This window comes from Diuraphis noxia, unplaced genomic scaffold, assembly GCF_037042655.1.
Source record: "Diuraphis noxia isolate RWA-SAM2 unplaced genomic scaffold, SU_Dnox_SAM2 contig0001, whole genome shotgun sequence".
Lineage (NCBI taxonomy): Eukaryota > Metazoa > Arthropoda > Insecta > Hemiptera > Aphididae > Diuraphis > Diuraphis noxia.
This window is the reverse complement of record NW_028301711.1, coordinates 16,389,676-16,410,364: the sequence shown is the minus strand read 5'-3', so window position 1 is coordinate 16,410,364 and position 20,689 is coordinate 16,389,676.

Below are 20,689 nucleotides of genomic sequence, written 5' to 3'. Positions count from 1 at the left end.
TCGAGGTCATTCACGGTTCCAATGGGCAAGTACGGGTGGCTAAGGTGCGAACTTGCGAAGGCGAATTTTCCCGGGCAGTTCGTTATTTATGTCCCTTCGAGGGCAATTCACCACTCGATCAACAGTAAAAAAAAAAAATTGTTTTTTCTAAAGTCAGGGTTAATAACCGAGTATTATATTTCGTATGGTATTAACTTTATTGTATACAATTTGTAGAATTATTTAATATTTATAGTAACCATATGTCATGATTTATATTTGCGTATCCACGCCTATTACATATGTATTTTTTATTTTTTATTTTATTTCATGTATAATCTGTTGATTGTATAGTAATGTATATGTTAATGTGTATAATAATGTATTTGTATAATAACTATAGGTAAGTAAAATTTGAAACATAATGTTCCAAGGTGGGCGGCATGTTCGGTCACTACTCATTATATATATTATTATTATTATCGGTTGTACTGTTATCGGTGACCGAGACACCGGATCTATAAAATTATTGTTAAGTCAGTCGACATAGTACCGCGCGACCGAGTGCGCGTCGTTCGACCCTCTAAGCTATTTTGTATTATTAATTGTAATATTTCAAGTTATGTTTGCATCAGCTAAATAAATTTATACCCAAAGTAAAAAAAACCAAGTCGGGTAATTAGTTTCATGAGTACCTACCCAAACCACGTAACATGATCTAAAAACAGTTATAAACAAAGGTACATTTTATTAGTTTTCATAAATAAATATTCATAAAAGCATTAATATATTATAAATTACATCATTTTGAAATACCTACTTACCTTATAGCAATGGCCAACATTTCTTCGGATCCTATAGATTTCCTCATTTTTGTATCTTTAAGAGATATTTCTTCTTTTAGAGTAACATGTAATTCATCAAATGTAGAAATTGACATCCGAAAAAAATTAAAGAATTTTTTTGGGTCAGACCTTAATTCATTGTATAAAGTTTTGTAAACACCCAAATTTTCACGATTTTGTAATATTGGATGAACCCAGTACTTTCTTCTGTGAGGTCTTATTACTAGTTTGTGTCTTCGGTAAAGTAAGTATAAAATTAATAACTTTTTTAATTGCTTTTTTAACACCATGATTACAAAAACTTCACAATATTTGCACACAACGTACCGATTGGAACTGTACGAGGGACTGTGTGAAAATTTTGTCCGTTTTCTATTTTTATCCGATCCGTTTCCGTTGCCGTTAAAGAAACGGACTGTGTGGCCTTATTCCTATAACCATTAGTAATAAAACGTAGATATCGCGTGCTAATGCACCAATGACCGCAGTTTTATGCAATAAATGTTCCCCGTTTCCCCCTTCATCAATTCGTCGTCGACGTGCCGTGGTTCGTGGTTGCCCGCCGCCCGTCGCCTCCAGTGCTTTCGTCGCGTCCGACGGTACAGCCTGCAGGTAATACTGTACTCCCACGATATAATTGTAATAATCCCGCAAAAGTACGACAATGAGCTGCCCCACTACTCAAATAAAGCATCAAGTTCCGTCGACGGCCTACGGCACACCGCCGCCGTCGTTCGCTTGACATTTTCTTTTTCAACGGCTACAACAGCAGACGTCTCCATCCACACTTTCGTCCAGAGATCTGCCAGATATCTCGTGAGCCGAGCCGCCACAAACAATACCGCGTTGGGTCCTGGTGTATTTTGTTTTTTTTCTACGTTGTCAACCCGGCCACCAGCCAAAATGATGGGCTAAGCCAATCACTACGGGCCCGAGGCGGGCGGAGCCAACACCACGTCGATCAACAACCATGTGCAGCTCAAAAGTCGTGATTATTTTTCCCCCAACATTCCTTTTTTTTCATTTTGATTATGTATCACAACTTTTTTTTTTACACTCCGGTTCTTCTCAACGGTGCCCCGAGATAATTAAATATTATTTTTTCCTTTTTTCATTTTGATTATGTATCACTACTGTTATGTCTACTTATGCTCAATTTCTCCTAATAGGTGTCCGGGTAACCGTCATGCGGAGCCGTGGGTCTTTTCCTTTAATACATATAAGAGTATAATGTGTCATACCGACGTATGATTATCATTCCGTGCCGGTAACCGCTTGTCGGCCGTATCCATTTTCCTCCAAAAACGAGATACCGTTTTCCTCCACTGACCATTTTCCTCCAATAAATAATAAAGTAGGTAATATAAATAATTTATTGCTATGGACTAGCGTCCCGCATTGCTTAGTTCACGGTCAACTAGGTAATAATTATGTAGACACCACCTGAGAGGGTAACAATTCCAAGGGAGTGGCCATGGATTATTAAAATAATAAGAGACTACTAAAGGTAAATGTTGGGCGTGGACACCAAATAACATTACATAACAATGGGGGATTAACTGAACATTTAGGGAAACAGATCGATAGGCGTTCCATGTCCTCAGGACGTCAGACACGACTATGGGATAAGAATTCCAAGAAACGATACCCAAATTAGGAATATACTGTCATAATAATAGATACAGTATTATCAAGCATGCAGCTGCACGGGATGTGTACTGATCTCATATGTGGGCGGGTGGCGTTTCCGTCAGTTTAGATGATTATACCACATCCGTGAGAACAGCGACAAGCAGGGCCGGATTTACTTAAGAAGCGCCCCTAGGCTAATAAAAACCAAACGCCCCTACTCCTTGGAACATAATTTATTCAATAAGAGCTGAGAGTCCCCCTCCTTATACAAAAATGTATAATCAAAAAATTAAATTTTTTTTGAAGTCAACCTAAAAAATTGAGTCCTAAATTTTTGTTGAGTAAGATACTTAAAAGATACTAGACCAGAAGGGCAAAAAAAATACATTTTATTATGATGACAGAAAAAAATATTATTCTTGATATATTTTATTAAATAAAAAAAATTACAAAATAATTAAAAACAAATAATCAATGCATTTTTTTTTCAATCTTGTGATAATATAATAATTAAACAATAAACACTATTGTAGAAAATAATAGCTAAACTTAGATAAATATATTATACCACCTGTTGTAAATTTTATCTACAGTTACAATAAGCAACAGTGGCGTAACTAAAAATAATTTTAAAAAATAAATAAATAACATTTTCAACTGAATTCATTTTTTAAATACGAATATTAATAAAATTGTGAGTACCTACGGCAAAAGAAAATATCAGTACTTAAAGACTGATGAAGTTATTCTGATAACTAATTACTAGTCTAATAAAATCTCTTTTAATAAGATGAAATATTGAAATCTATACATATAATTCACATATTAACATTAATAAAATAATAATATTTTTATTTTGTATTATAGAATAAAATGTATTGTTTAACAGATATCATATTACAATTAAAATACATTTTGACTATTTTATCTTTAAAATTCTATGTGGAGTGTGTTCAACTGTTGAACTGTACACCTGCACAGTGCACGTCGGCACGAGCCGCAAATGCAGCTTCTGTGTCTGTCACTTATTAATACTTAATAATATTAAAATATTTAATTAAGTTAAATACCTTTTACGTTTGAATCATCGCTTTCTATAACTGAAGATGTAGACGATGGGGCTGCTTCATTTGATTTTGATGTTTTTGATACATTAGATGGCAAAACATTAAAAAAATGATCAAGCTTTTTCACTTTTGTCATTACATTATTATGTTTATCATATTTTTCTTTTTGTAATTTTCTCCTTTGTGCACCACTTAATTTACTATTTGACATGGTGGTAGTTAATTAAATAATTTAAAACAAAACTAGTCAACAAACTGCAGAGCAATGAGCGTATAAACTTAATAATAATATCGTATAATGTTCAATAATATTAAATATAAAATATGTATAACCGTCCAATTTTCCATTAGTGGCTCTTGAGTCTTGGTGATTTGACACTGTAATGAGTGTAATGCGATAAAAATATAAACCAAAATAATAAATAAGCTATAAATAAGTGTACCTAACTAAAACTGCCGTCGACGCTGAAAGTATTATACGCTGCCGCTCGAATTATAATATAATTAGATTTATACACACAACAAAAAACTTGTTTTTATATTATATGCAATATTCAATATGTATCACACACTATTTATACGGTGATTGTTACCCCACATTTTACCATACAAAATCACATTATGTATATAATATATATATATATATATATATATATATTTACAACAGTAAACTAATTTATAATAATAAACATTATTCATTACTAATATTTAGGTTCAACTATATAAATTCTCGTAGACGGTAAATTAAATTTGCAAATAGTAATTATATTATCTATAGTATCTACAAAAAAAAAAATTCACCATCCACGGCTTAGCGCCCCCCCCCCCCCCAAGTCGTAGCGCCCCTAGGCTATAGCCTAGGTAGCCTAGTCCTAAATCCGGCCCTGGCGACAAGAGCAAGTAGACTATGAGGAGTAGAGGGTAGCACTATATAAGAGACCCCGAAACGGCCTGTATTCAGACGCGACTTGACCAGACTAGCCAGAGCACCTTCACGCCAGTCTGTTGTTTAATTTAATTCATTGGACTTAGAAAATTTCTTATAAACAATATTTTGAACTTAGAAAATATTCGAGTCAAACCGAATTTATTCTATCATTCAGAATACTTAACTTACATTCAGCTTTCATGTTATAATAAATATATGTTTTACCACAATAAATAAACAATTAATCTAATTAAGAAGAATTCTACGTTGTGTAATTAACTCAAGAGTCACCTTCCAAACATCATCCTTGACTACTGATACCTGTAGGCGACGTGATCACTACATTATTTATAGCATAGAAAAAAAATTATATTTGTCAGGTCATTATGTTTAATATAAATAAAATAACAAAATAGTTAATAGGTACCTATAAATAATTTATACATAGCAAAAAAAAAAAAAAATTATCAGGTATTATGTTCAATATAAATAAAATAATAAAATAGTTAATAAAAATAAAAATGAATTGAATATATTATTATATATTTTTTAAATTATAGGATATTTCAGGATATTATAGACATAATATGATAATATGATAATTATTTTTATATAGTCTATATATAATATGATGAAAAACGATTCTGAGTGATGATATACCAAGATTGCTAAACTGGATTAGAAATAAAATACTAGGTTTAAAGAATAAAAAAATTGTCTTTATTATTAAAAAACACAAAATAAGGGTAAAATACATTTATACATTAATATTGAAGCATAATTATTAGAATAAAAGTAAATTGTGATGTTTGTTGGTTCTGAAAAGAACCGTTTAATAAAATTGAAACAAATAGTCTTAAAAAAGACTATTTAAAAATGTAATGCTAAGTCCTGAAAAGAACTGTTTAATATAATAAAAATCAACGCTTAATCCTGAAAAGAACTGTTTAATGTAGTTGATGTGAATTGTCCTAAAAAAGACAGTTTAATGTAATTGATGCAAATAGCCCTGAAAAGAACTATTTAATGTAATTGATCCTTAGTCCTGAAAAGAACTATTTAATGTAATTGATCCTTAGTCCTGAAAAGAACTATTTAATGTAGTTGATGTGAATTGTCCTAAAACAGTTTCCTAAGACAGTTAAGACTGCTTCTATATTGTTTTATGCAAATAGGTACAAGGTCAGAACAAGAAAAAATGTATTTAATTTATTTAAATATGGTTTAATATTTTTAATTTAGAAAGTTTTGCTAATTTTGAAGACCTAGTTGAAAATAATTTTGTTTTATTAAATATTTTACAAATTAAAAGTTGTTCAATTATGTACATTTTATGATCTATGCAGTTTGTCAATGATTCATCAAGCCATTTTTTAATTGTATTATTATTTTTTAAACGCTCAGTTAGTTGAAATTTTATTTTCTTTTTATGCAAATAGTTTTAATAATTGTTTTCAAAAATATTTAAAATTTTATTTACTACATTATTTAAGCTATTTGATGGTGCTTTAAGTCCACTTTCATTATCAATTGAAGTATATTTTTATTAAGAAGATGCAACTGCTTTTTATCATTTAAGTTTTTATCAACAAATAGTTCAAGTTGACATTGGTTACAATTAAATTTTTTCATACATTTATAGCCCAAATATCCTGCGAAATATGTTACAGAACAGTCTTCTAAAGTGACATCATTATTACTATCAGTATTATTTGAGTCCTCGTTAGATGAAAAAAAACAGAGAGATAAATTAGAATTACATTCTGTGTCGGAATCAGATGATAATTTCGAACTGTTAAAATTTATTTTATTTAGTGAACTAACTGGGTCAATTTTTTAGTTATAGTAGTCAATGATTTAAGTGATAAAGTGGATCTTGAAAACTCAGTTGTACAACAGCAACATGAAGAAAATAATATTAGTATGAATTCATCAACCTCAACAAAAACACCTCCACAAAAGTATTATTTTTTTTTTCAATTGTTTTTATACAAATTTTTTATGTACTAAAAAATGAAAATTTTTAGGAGAAGAAAACTATTTCGTTACTTGGGAGATTATGAAGAAGAAGATTTGGAAACCCCTAGAAAGAGGAAAATGTTTTGGACTGTTTATAAAAAAACCTTAGAAAAAAAAGCCAATACCGAAAGACTGTTAAGACAAAAAAATCATAGATTGCAAGCTAAAATAAAGACATTAAATACATTAATTGATAGTTTACAAGCCGATAACAAAATTACAGCCAATTGTTCCAATATTTTGACGGTAACTTAAAACCTTCAACCTTCAACCTTCATCTACCTATCTTCATCTCAAAAATATACAACATAGCAAATTTATTTAAGCTAAATTTGGTATGTTGTCAAGACAACAAAATCTAAGTTTTACCTTATTTAACTATTCTGTTGGTGTACTTACAATATGCTAAATAATTATTATAACTCGCTTTAAAATTCAAATATAAAAAAAACCTATGAGATTCACAAAATCAGTGGTCGGTAATAGGCGGCTCACAGCCAAATCCGGCCAGCGGAGGAGAATTAATTGGACCGCCAGAGAATTCAATTGCCGACCCCTGCACTAGATAATATTCTTATTTATAAATTTGATAATAATTATTTGAATTCATGAGAATGTACCTTACTCAGTCTGTGCGCACGTGTGTTGAATGCTTAAATATTATATAAATATATATGTATATATATAGCATAAGATATTAAAATATATATTATGTAAGCAATTGCATACTTATTAAATAAAAATTCTTTCAAAACTATTATGTATATTTATTTATTTATACAACCTTCATGATACTATCTCCTTACAGTGGCATGGCGTGGAGAATGGTAATTTTAGAGGTAATTGCCTCTGAGATTTTTCTTAAATAGAGGGTGGGCGGTAGCCAGTGGGCCCCCTAGTAAATGATATTCTCAATAAGTAGTCAATAACTTTCTGAAATATAATTAGTTATATTATATTAATACATTATTATGCATTAATACTTGGAATATTTGTAATTTGCTTCTGGGAAATTTATAGTTCGCCGCGTCACTGTCTCCTTATAATATTTTATAATTAAGCTATGAATTAAAATCAATGTATTTACTTACTATAGTGTGCAACAACAGAAGAAGAAAAGCATCTCCTCATGCGTCAACTAAGTCTGTCATCTAAAACCATCAGTCCAGAATTACGGAAATTTGCTCTAACATTACATTTTTATTCCCCGAATGCTTATGACTATGTCCGTAATATATTCAACAAATCTTTACCACATCCAAGTACAATTAGAAAGTGGTATGCAACAGTAGATGGCCGTCCAGGATTGACATCAGAATCATTAAGAGCTATACAAATTAAAGTTCAAGAATTTCAAGAAAGTGGAAAACAATTAATTGGAGGACTAATGTTAGATGAAATGTGTATAAAAGAAAATATTCACTGGACTGGATCACGTTACCAGGGTTTCATTGATTACGGTCCGGGTAGCATAAATGAAATGGATAATTTGCCATATGCCAAGGATGCATTAGTAATTATGGTTGTGGCATATAATGCACATTGGAAAATAGCAGTTGGCTATTATCTTATTAATGGTTTATCTGCAGAAGAAAAAGCTAATATAATAAGAACATGTTTATCACAATTACATTCAACAGGCATTTTAATCAAGTCACTTACATTTGATGGAGCTTCCAGTAACATAGCCATGGCAAAAGTATTGGGAGCTAATATACATTATCCATACTTTCAAAGTTCTTTTGATCATCCTGAAACCATCGAAAAAGTACACCTTATTTTAGACCCTTGTCACATGCTTAAATTATGTAGAAATACTCTAGGAGATTGGGGATTGTTATTGGATAATGAAGGACAGCAAATCAAATGGTCATATTTTAATGCACTTGTTAATATACAAAATAAAACAGGATTACATTTAGCTACAAAAATTAGATCACAACATATCAATTATACCAAAGAAAAAATGCGTGTCCGGTTAGCTGTTCAAACCTTCAGTAATAGTGTTGCAGATGCGATTGAATATTGTATGAATGATTTGAAGCTACCCGAGTTTCAAGGAGCAGAAGCAACAGTTAAATTTTGCCGTTTAATGAATAATATATTTGATGTACTGAATACTAGGAATTTTTTAAGTAAAAACACATACAAAAAACCAATTAATGAAAACAACAAACAATCAATTATACAATTCATGAATAAAGGAATAGTGTACATAGAAAAATTACAATGTCTTGATAATAAGTCAAATAATGTAAGTACTGTAAAATAATTATTACAATCAAATAGAAGAACAGGATTCGAAGGATTATATTATGCCTTAAATCTTTAATAAATTTAACTTACGATCTTATTGATGGTGGTTATCTTAAATTTATTTTAAGCTACAAGTTCAGCCAAGACCATGTGGAGATTTTTGTTTCTGCTATAAGAGCTAAAGGAGGCTTCAATAATAATCCGACGGTAACTCAGTTTGAAGCTGCATATAAAGCACTTCTAGTACATGCTGAAATCAAATCAAGCACAAGTGCTAATTGCCTTGCACAAGGTGGTACAAGTATACTAAAAATATCAAGTTTAAAAAAAAAAGTCACCAACCAAAGATCAAGATATGGTACTTGATTTATTATGTGCAGCTGGGAGTCAACATATTGTAGAAGATGAAGATGAACTATTAACAGTATACCAAAATTCCAATTATATTAAATATGTGGTGGGGTATATCGCTGGATTTGTGGTGAGATCCATTTTGAAGCGTATTCAGTGTGAAGTTTGTGCTAAAGAAATAAAATCACATGAAACAAATTCACTATTACTGAATAAAAAAAATAGAGGTGGTCTTACAATGGCCAATGCTGATGTAGTTAGTATATGTCAGGTTGCAGAACGTACAGTCAGAGAATATTCCAAAAAATCTAACCACATAAGTATTGACTACTTGGTATTAAAATCAATATCAATGTTATGTATAGATAAATATTTTTTAAATTTAACAAACCACTTTATGGATCAAGAACCGCTCAATAACCATTTGATACAGATGATTAGGTTAATACTTAAAACATTTATAACTATAAGAATCCATCATATTAACACAACTTCAAATGAAATAGACCAAAGAGTAAGAAGGTTATTTACTAAACTAATCCACTTTAAACACCAGTGAAAAAAATTACTATAAGGAAATACTTTGTTTCAAAATATTATTGTATTGAGTTTAATTTTTAAGCAACTATCACTATTGTAAAATAAATTAGTTGTTACACTTAGTTATTTGTTATGAAACTAAAAAATATATTGACTAAGTTTATAAAATGTTAATTTTTAAATAAACTATTATTAATAACTAAACAATAAAGTACCATTTTTACTTACTTTTGTGATAATATACATTATAATTTATAATAATATAATATAGCGTATAATATAATAATTATAGTGGTAGTAACTAGTAAGTAACTTACCTTAATCTAGAAATATTCACAGATTACAGACATACTAGATTAAAATATAATACTGCCCAAAACAATTCAGGTATACTGGTATACAGAAATAGAACTACTTCAATAGTTCAATAATAATAATATTATGTAATGGCACGAAAATAAAATATTTCAAAGACTAATTAATATATTTTTGCTTATATCGTCTTTGGTATTTCTAACATAGCCCTTTCTCTCTCGCACATATCTTTGATTCACGAATCTCTCTCTATGCGCGGTCCATTCTTTTATAGGTCTATGGTTGGAACAGCTGATTTGCTCAAAAGATTTGGGCTTCAAGAAATACAGGCGTCTCGCGACAAGATAATTTCCGATACCAAAACTCAAAGCGCATGCGTGGGGACTTGGATTTTTTTTCAGGAATCGCATGCTTATCACTATTATTGCTTATCGCTATTCTTATCACTTTTGATCTTTTGAAATATATAAAAAATATTATCATGTCTAAAAATAGAGTAAAATATAGACGCCCGGGTCAGATATATGGTACATTAAAGTCTAATGTCTAAATAGTAATTATAGTATTATACAAATATTCATTAACTGCTAATAAATAAGTATGTTTTTATAATTATTAGTTTTTATAATTATTAAAAATGTTTAATTGTGATTTTTGCTCACTCCAATATAAAAAAAGATGTTCGTTGCTTCGCCATCAAAAATCCAAACACAATATTTTTTTATATAACTGCAACTATTGTGGGTATGGTTGCAATATGAAAACGGTTCTAATTCATCACTTTCAAGAACAACACTCTTTTTCAAATTTCAAAATAAGTATGTTATTATAGTTTTAAGTTTATACTAAATACTTTTAGTTATTACGTCATTTCTGATTTAATGTGTAAAAAGGAAACTGTAACATAATACACTATATTTAAATAATAATAATAATAAAAAGTATATTTACGAAAAACGATTCTGATCGGAGATGATTTGTCAGCCTAGGATAATATAATATTTTCCACTGGGTGTTGTAAAAGGTTTATGTTTTATTTGTTTTAATGACCTGAATACCCCTAAATTAAATCGTATAGAAAATGGCAATTTAAACAACTGATGTATATTTCAAGTTTCTACGAGTTATAATTTTTAACTATAACAACAATACAAAATTATTTGATGGTAAATCACTATTTTACACATGAATTTTGGATTTTGTAAAAATTTAAACTTATAACACAAATATCTTAAATGGCTAACGCTCAACTTCTTTTATAACTATTGTAAGCCAAACTTATGGAAAATCTTGTTTTAAATTGTCAACATTAACATATTAAACAAAACATTTTAAATTTAAAACTAATTTGCCTTTATAAAAACACTGGTGATGTGTATAAGTTATATTATATAGTAGTTTCTATATAATGTCATTTGACATTAATTATATAATATATTATTTATATTATTTATTTTTCTTAATTTATTAAAATTATTTATTTTTTCCATGTAACTTGTTCCATTTAATTCACTTGAAGATGTTTTCCACTAGGTAGTCATAAGAATAATTTTCATATTTATAAATAATAAATTTAATACAATATAGTCAAAATTTAGAATATATAGTTTTCATTTTTGATACATCAGTAAAAAGCCAATTATAATAAAATAAAACCAACTTTAGAACTTTTACTTTAGGTTAATGGTTATATCTGGTGTAATTCATGCATTTTTATTTTTTTATGACACAAGTATATGTTTCTTTTATAGCATTATGTGTTATTTCAGTTTTTGTGTTTATTTTTCTTTAATGGAGTGATTTGTTATTTTAATGTTATTCCAATTTAATATGTTTTCTACATAAATGTCTTAATTTATGTTTATTAAATATTTTCTAATCTAGTAATGACTTTACAAAACATACGTTAAACCACAACATTAAAAAAAATATTTTTTAAATATTTTAAGAAGGATGAAAGTTCAAGTAATATTAAACTTTTAATTGAATGCTTATAGAAAAGAAATACCAAAAGCGCTTATTATGTCCATGTTGTGAAAATCACCTAAAAACATACAATGAATTAGAATCACATTTAAACACAGAACATAATGTTGAAGTAGAAAAAGAAAAATTTATTTTTGAAAACATGACATGTAAGTTTCACTATATTATAATTTCAAATAAATTGAATGTTCTTAAAAAATATAAACGGATTTTTATAGTATTTTTGAACTGGAAACAAAGTATTGAGCAAAATACTCAAAGTCAATATGTGGTGCTTATGGCAGAAAGAGAAATAAAAAGCAAAAATTGTATTCGTAAAAAATATTTTTGCCATAGATCATATTCCATGCGATCAAATTCAGAAGAACGTAAAAGATCTATGAAAAGTTTGGGAACAAATAAAATAGGAGCTGTCTGCCCATCTAGAATCATAGTTGATAATTTAGAAGAACAAGTAGAAGTGACTTTCATTTCTAAACATATTGGACATTTGTGTGAAGTTATCCGGACAAAAATACCAAAAGATGAACGACTTAAAATAGCTGGTAAGACAAGAAAAGGACATATTATATATAAACATGACATATGTACAGCAATTTTGATTAGAAATAATCTAAGTTTTAATTATATTTAATATGATTTCAGGAAAACTAAAGCAAGGTGTAACTAATGAACGAGTACTGCGGGACATCCGTGACACAGGAGATGCTACCAACTTTGCACGTATTCATTATGCTGATAAAAAGGACTTGCACAACATCCGACGAGATTTTAAAATTGGTATGTCAAAATTCCATTCAGATGATAGTATCAGCATTGATATCCTTGTCAATGAATTATGTAAGCATGAAGATCCACCTGTAATATACTATATCAATAATAATCAAGAATTTACTTTAATCATCATGACTCCTTTTCAAAAATCTATGCTAATTGAACATAGTTCAAAAATATGTGTAGATGGTACCCACGGTATGAATTCTAAAATGTCAAAAATTCAATTGTTTACATTATTAGTGATTGATGAGTACGGAAATGGAGTACCTGGAGCATTTTTTTTGTCAAACAGAGCAAATAAAGAAGCAATGAAATTATTTTTTAACAAAGTAAAAGAAGTAATTGGTAGAAGTATTGAATGTACAATTTTTATGTCAAATGATGACTCAACATTATGCGAAGCATGGAAAGAAGTGATGGGTCCAACAGAGTACAAATTACTCTGCTGGTGGCATGTGAACAAAAATTGGAATAAACATCTGAATGAAAAAATTAAACATAAAAGTAAAAGGGACCTGGAAAGAAAACACTATACTCTCTAACCACCTTTATTGAAAATACTGATGTATTTGAAATTCAGTTGCAACAATTTCTTACAAATCTTGAAAATGACATTGATACCTTGTCTTTTCATAGTTATTTTTTAACATATTATGTACCAAAAAAGAAGAGTTGGGTATTTTGTTATAGAAAATACACTGGCATAAACACTAATATGGCATTAGAAAACTTGCACCGTAAAATAAAATATATTTATTTAGAAGGAAAACAGTGTACACGTTTAGATCTATGTGTCCCAAAATTATTATATTTATTAAGAGACACTATGTATGATAGAATAATTAAAATAGCAAAAAACAAACCAAGTGATAGAATTAAAAGAATTAATCACAGCCATATAAAAAGCAAGGATTTAAAAAATGATGATGTTGAACAAGATACAGAAGACTTGATGATTTACTATGTTACTTCACAGACAGCTGCTAATTATCGTTATAAAGTGCATATTCTTAAAAAGTATTGTACAGAGTCCCTATGTGTACTACGATGCTCAGAATGTAATGTTTGTATTCATACGCACATTTGTACTTGTCTTGATAGTGTTATATATTTAAATTTATGTAAACATATACACAAAGTTGGATCCATGAATCCTACAATTGAAGAAATTGATGACAGGAAAAATATTCAAGAAAATATTGGAGAAATAGAAATTCAGCAGACTAAACAATTTTTAGAGGTTCAAACTTCAAACAAAGTGGAAGAATTGGAAGAGATCAAAACCAAATTAAATACAATGATAAGTTATGTAGAAAATCCATCAGATGAATGTGATACTAAAAATATTTTGATGTGTCTGGATAAGGCTCTTTCTTTTTTTAAGCCAACTACTAATACAAGCATCAAAAAAGCAGAAGACAACCCTTTAAAAAAAATTAATCATCAGAATAGAAAATGGCCCAAGACAAAGACAAGGAAGACTGTTACTCAATTGTTAACAAAACCTACCACTGCCGAAAAAGAAAGCTGTATTAAGAACTTGAAAGGAGATTTATTAGTACAAAATGTGCATGTAGATTTTGACCATATTTATTAAATATTATTACATAATATAAGAAATATATAATATTTCATTATTAATTATTATGTTAATGTAATGAATTCACTAAAAATATATTTTTTAATTTTTTGTTATTAGGTATTTTTTATAAAGTCATTGCTACATGATCATTGATCACTAAATATATCTAATTAGTAATTATAAAATATTTAATTTAGAAAAATGAAACTGAAATACCACATAATAACTAGTGGAAAAAAGTTTCAAGTAAATGAAATGTAACAATTGTTAGTTAACTAGTTTATAGGTTAGCATGGACATACGCAGAAAAAAATTTTGAGGGGTGTTTTTGAAAATAAGTTATTGAAAAGTAGAACATTTTTTTTTCAAATTCTTTTGTACCCATCACATTAATATACAATAAATATTATTTTATTTTATTTATAAATCCTGTTTGAGTATTTTTATTTTATTCAAAATTATATTAATTATTTTAATTTGTTAGTTTAAAATTTATATTACAAAAACCAAATACTTCGGGGGGTGTTTGAACAAATGAGATATAAAAAAAAAATAATCTAAATTCTAAATTAAAAAAATATTAAATTAACTAATAATTATAAAAACATACTTATTTATTAGCAGTTAATGAATATTTGTATAATACTATAATTACTATTTAGACATTAGACTTTAAAGTACCATATATCTGACTCGGGCGTCTATATTTTACTCTATTTTTAGACATGATAATATTTTTTATATATTTCAAAAGATCAAAAGTGATAAGAATAGCGATAAGCAATAATAGTGATAAGCATGCGATTCCTGAAAAAAAATCCAAGTCCCCACGCATGCGCTTTGAGTTTTGGTATCGGAAATTATCTTGTCGCGAGACGCCTATTCAAGAAATGCAATTGTAAACATGGGCCGATTCCCAACCTGTATATCTTTAATCGTGTCCATAACCAAGCAATATCACAAAGACAAAAAACGTGTATAACTTCATGCCTATCAGTATCGATATTATCAAATTAACATTGTTATCATTCTTAAACAACGACTATCGCGTGTAACACTTGTTTTTGTAATGTTAGCTCCCGGACCATAGAGTAATATAGAGAGGCCGTTGCATATATTCCCCGTGTTCTAGTAGTGAAGCCAAATGTTCGGTCGTTGACCCTTATCGAGAGTCCAACTGCGCTCTCCTTGTCCGCTAGATCGCATAGTACAATAATATTCTTAGATCATATTAGGTAGTATATATAGTATATGATCTAAGGTTATATTAATATCTATCTATATAAATTAAAGAAAAAATTGTGTATTGTGATCTCTTAACTCTAATTGTCGTCCTTTTTGATTTCTCTGGATTCTAGTTAGGAAAATTTGTTACCTATATATTAGTTAACATATTTAACATTATTAATTTTGTTAATTATCTACTATCTAGACACGTATAAAATTAACTGTCCAATATTGACAGTTGACGCACAATATTATAATTTGTTATTATGTATATTACTATTTAGTATTTACTTATACCTATATAAATATTAAAATATGTTTATTTGGTTATATTATTATGTAATGCGTTTATTGTATACTACTTATAAATTTATGATTTGTATGTATAATATTCATTGGAATAAATTGATTTTTAAAATATATGTAATTTATATTAATTCATTTATTTTAATAGAAACACCAAATTAAATAAATCATTTAAGTACCTAATGGCTAGGTAGTTGTAGGACGACTAGGACGTAGCACGTAGGTAGTAGGTCGTAGGTGGGTACTAGATTAGTAGATTCTAGTATAGAAAAGAGATTATTATTCTTAATTAGGTACAATAAATAATAATAAATTAGTACAATATATTTTTCTTCTAAAAGTGGCTGGCCTGCCCAAAGTCTACTTGCGCTTCATGATAAAATGCAACGGCCTCTCTATATTACTCTATGTCCCGGACGTAGAGCGCTTATCAACTCTGATAGGTAACCGCATTCCTGCATACTATATTGCCTATTCATGTCTTACAAGGGGTTATAATAAAAATATGTATTTTTCAGATAGAATTCAGAATTCAAGGTGGTCGATGGATGGATGATAATTATTATTAAATTAAAGCAATAAAATTTATAATGCACATTATTTACATACCTAATTTTAAAAATAGTTAACATTATTAGAAAATATAACATAATGAAACATTTTAAAGTATTTAACTCTTTTGAACTAGTAACAATATGGTAACATAAAAAATCAACTACATTATGCTATAAAAAAATACAAGTTTCAAAACATCACCTACTATTATATACACCAATGTCGGATTTTCTATTAACTAATTTTTATTTTTGAGAAATATAACCATTATAGCGTTATACAATGCATGCATAAAAACTAAAAAGGCAATATCATTACAAGAGGTATAATGTTAATAGGTAATAAATTTTATTATCAATAGTGTGCTAAAAAACGAAGCGATTAAAATATTGCAAAAATATGATATTTTAAAATTATATAACAAAAGTAAAATACTATTCACTAAATATAATTATTAAAAAATGTATCTAAATTTTCAACGGATGAATTAGAAACAGTTGATAAAATTAAGCTAAGAAGGCAAAGTTTATACAATTCGGCAACAACCCATCAACAATTGTATAATATTCTACAAAATTAACATGGCATTTTGGTTAAACAGGATTGTAAAATGAGTAAAGATATCTTTTTTATAGTGTCATTCGATTAAATACAGAACCTAATAAAACTTAATTATAATAAAAATAATAATAAACTTGATTCTATTTTATCTGTTAAAGACCTCGCATTATGCTCATAAATTATTAAAAACATCTAGATCATTCTAATAAAATTATACATTTAAAGTACCACCCATCTTTGCGTCACAAGTATTCAAAAAAAAACAAGAATCTTTAAGGATATATTTTATATTATGCTCTAATGTTTTATTCCAAACATATATTTTACCTTGTATTTATTGACAAATTTTAAATAAAAAAAAGTGGGTAAGTGGATGTCGCTCTGCTGTACATTAGGTGGTGGGGTGGATCTCTGACTAGGGTAGGTTAGATTTAAATGCAATCATAGTTATCATTGTATACAAAAAACGATTCTGAACGGAGATGATTTGTCAGTCTTGGATATATTATAGATAATTAAAAACTTTCAAATCTTTGATTTAAAAAGAAAATTTTGTATAAATTTCTAGCTTAAAATAATTTGCGAATTTTCGTAATTTTTACGTATTTAGTCAATATTTGAACTTCAAATGCTAATAAAAAAAAATTGTGCCTACGTATTTTTATAATTTTTTATAAGAATAACTTATGAGGAACTTTGTATTCAATTTTCAAGTATTTTGATAGGGCCGAAAAATTTTATCAACCCTTTAAAAAAAATTTTCAGAAAAATTGAAAATTTCAGTTGTCTATTAATACCTCAAAAAAAGTATTTTTTAAATTAAATCATGTAAAGAAAATGCCAATCTAAATAACTGATAAAATTTTCAAGTATCTACGACTTATACTTTTTGAATAATAACAAATATTTAAAATCGTTTCAGGATAAATCGTTATCGTAAATTCGTAATGCTATTTCGTAAAAATTTAAAATTCAAACGCACCTCAAATTTTTCCTATAATGACGCTTCGAGATTTCTCTATAGCTACTCGAAGGAAAACTTATGGAAAACTTAGTGTTGTATTCTTAATCCTTAATTATAAACACAAAAAATTTTATGATTTTTCAGCTTCAAAATTACTTGCAAATTTTCGAATTTTCGACAGGTAATTTTATTTTGTCAAGGTTTGTTGTTGTAATCCGGCTCGAAGGACCAAAAAATGTACGCGCCCAATATTAGGGAGTACGGGACTAATGTGTTGTGATACTCGAACTAAAAGCTACCGTCTCTTGGTTAAATAAATATCCTATCGCTGATTGTCTATGTCTAATTACCCCTGATACTTGCTGGATAGGCAACTATATGTACGTGACGACACCAAGGAACGGGAGAGTGCTATTTTGGGAAAGAGGAAGGTACAGGTTAATTATGGGGAGTGGGTCTCTGTGATCGGTTCGGTATGGTGCAATGATCACAGAGCTCACAACAACTAGGGACAAGACTTAAACTAAAACTTAAAATAATGAGGTCTTGAGGTGATTGGAGTGCAGTGACGGTGATCTGGACGGCCTGGGCGGCCTCCCACACACCACGGCGAGTGCTGGCGGTCTTACGCGGGTGTGAACAGCACGACGCTCAGACGAAGTTGGCCCACGCGTTGCTGAACTCGAGGAAGCTGAAGATCTTGTCAACCTGGGCGGCCTCCCACACACCACGGCGAGTGCTGGCGGTCTTACGCGGGTGTGAACAGCACGACGCTCAGACGAAGTTGGCCCACGCGTTGCTGAACTCGAGGAAGCTGAAGATCTTGTCAACCTGGGCGGCCTCCCACACACCACGGCGAGTGCTGGCGGTCTTACGCAACGGTGAAACAGCACGATGACCAGACGAAGATGTCGTAATCGACGAGTATGCGATGTATAGGATTACGTACTAACCTTCAGTAGGAGTCGACGTAGTGACATTCACATACGACAAATCGGGTGATGAATAAAATAGCAACAAAAAAAAAACACCCATGATTTTACGCCTGAATGGCGAGACAAGTATAATGAATTTCGTGTCGAATTGACAACGAATGAAAATAATAAATATAACAATGTAACAATAATAATTGATGTGATGATTGCGCTCAATGCGACTTACAATAAAAAAGAGCTCAACATAACTCTAAACGACAAAAAAAACAACGCTACAGTAGCGGAATAGCAACGAACACATAGACACGGCGACGCCAATAATACATAATAATAATAATAATAAGGGCGTTGGCCGCAAAAACAATAATAAAAATAATAATGATTAATAAGAGATAATATGAAAATGATAATGAACTTATGCGGCAAAGACCGACCAATAATTGTTCGGTAGAAAATAAAAAGAGACTATAGATATAAATCAACATTATAATAATAATTAAATAATTTAAACAAAAATGACTGAGTGGTGTGAAGGGGAAACGGGAGACGAGATTAGGAAAGGTGCCGCCACGCGACAATTAGACAACAGCAATATAACTTGTTTGGCGCGAACAGTAAGTTATCATTACGCTTATAATGACGCTTCAAATTTTCTTTATAGCTATTTGAAGCAAAACTTATGGAAAACTTGGTGTTAAATTTTATAACCTTAGATATAAATACAAACAAAATTATGAATTTTGAACTACAAAATAATTTGCAAATATTCATGGTTTTGACGAACTTTTGTCAATATTTGAAATTCAAATGCTAATAAAAATTTAATTTGAATTTCCGGTGGACATTTTTTTTGTGATAAAGATTGACAAATTTGTAAGGAATCGTATTAAATTTTCAAATCTTAGATTTATAAAAGAAAATTTTTTATGAATTTCTAGCTTATAATAATTTGCGAATTTCCGTGATTTTTACGTATGTTGTCAAAATTAAAATTTGAATGCATGTAAAAAAAAAATGTGGCAATATATATTTCTTTTATTTTTCAACTACTATTGCAAAACTATTATGAGCCTTGTATTAAATTCTCAAATCTTAGAATTAAAAAGAAAAACTTTTATGAATTTCGATCTAAGATAATTTGAACATTGCCGTAATTTTTATGTATTTAGTCAAAATTTGAATTGTAAATGCTTATAAAAAAAAATTGTGACTATATATTTATTTTATTTTTCAAATGCTATTGTAAAAATATTTTAGGAGCCTTGTATAAAATTTTCAAATCTTAGGTACAAAAAGAAAAGTTTTTATGAATTTCTAGGATAAAATAATTTACGGAATTATTGTGATTTTATGTTGTCAAAATTAAAATTTGAATGCATGTAAAAAAAAATTGTGGATATACATTTATTTTATTTTTCAACCGCTATTGTAAAAATATATTATGAGCCTTGTATTAAATTCTCAAATATTAGAATTAAAAAGAAAAATTTTTATGAATTTCTATCTAAGATAATTTGAACATTGCCATAATTTTAGATTCTGAACGAAGTAATGAATGTATTGATTTTACAATGATGTGTGTTTTTTTGTTTTTTTTTTTTTGTTTTTGTGTCTGTTTACAGCATAACTAGTCGAAATAATGCTTCAATTTCAAACTTTGGGGGTGGTTTCCGATGTAAAATTGAAGATCCTTAGTGCATTATAGAGGTCAAAAGTAAACATTTTCCAACAGTTTTCAAAAAAATCGAGAAAAACAAAAAAAAAATGACAGAAAAACGGGAATTTTTACGCAAAACCAGTTTTCGACCAAATCGATTTTTTTATATGGTTGTAATTAAAAAACTTATCACTGTAAAAATTTTCA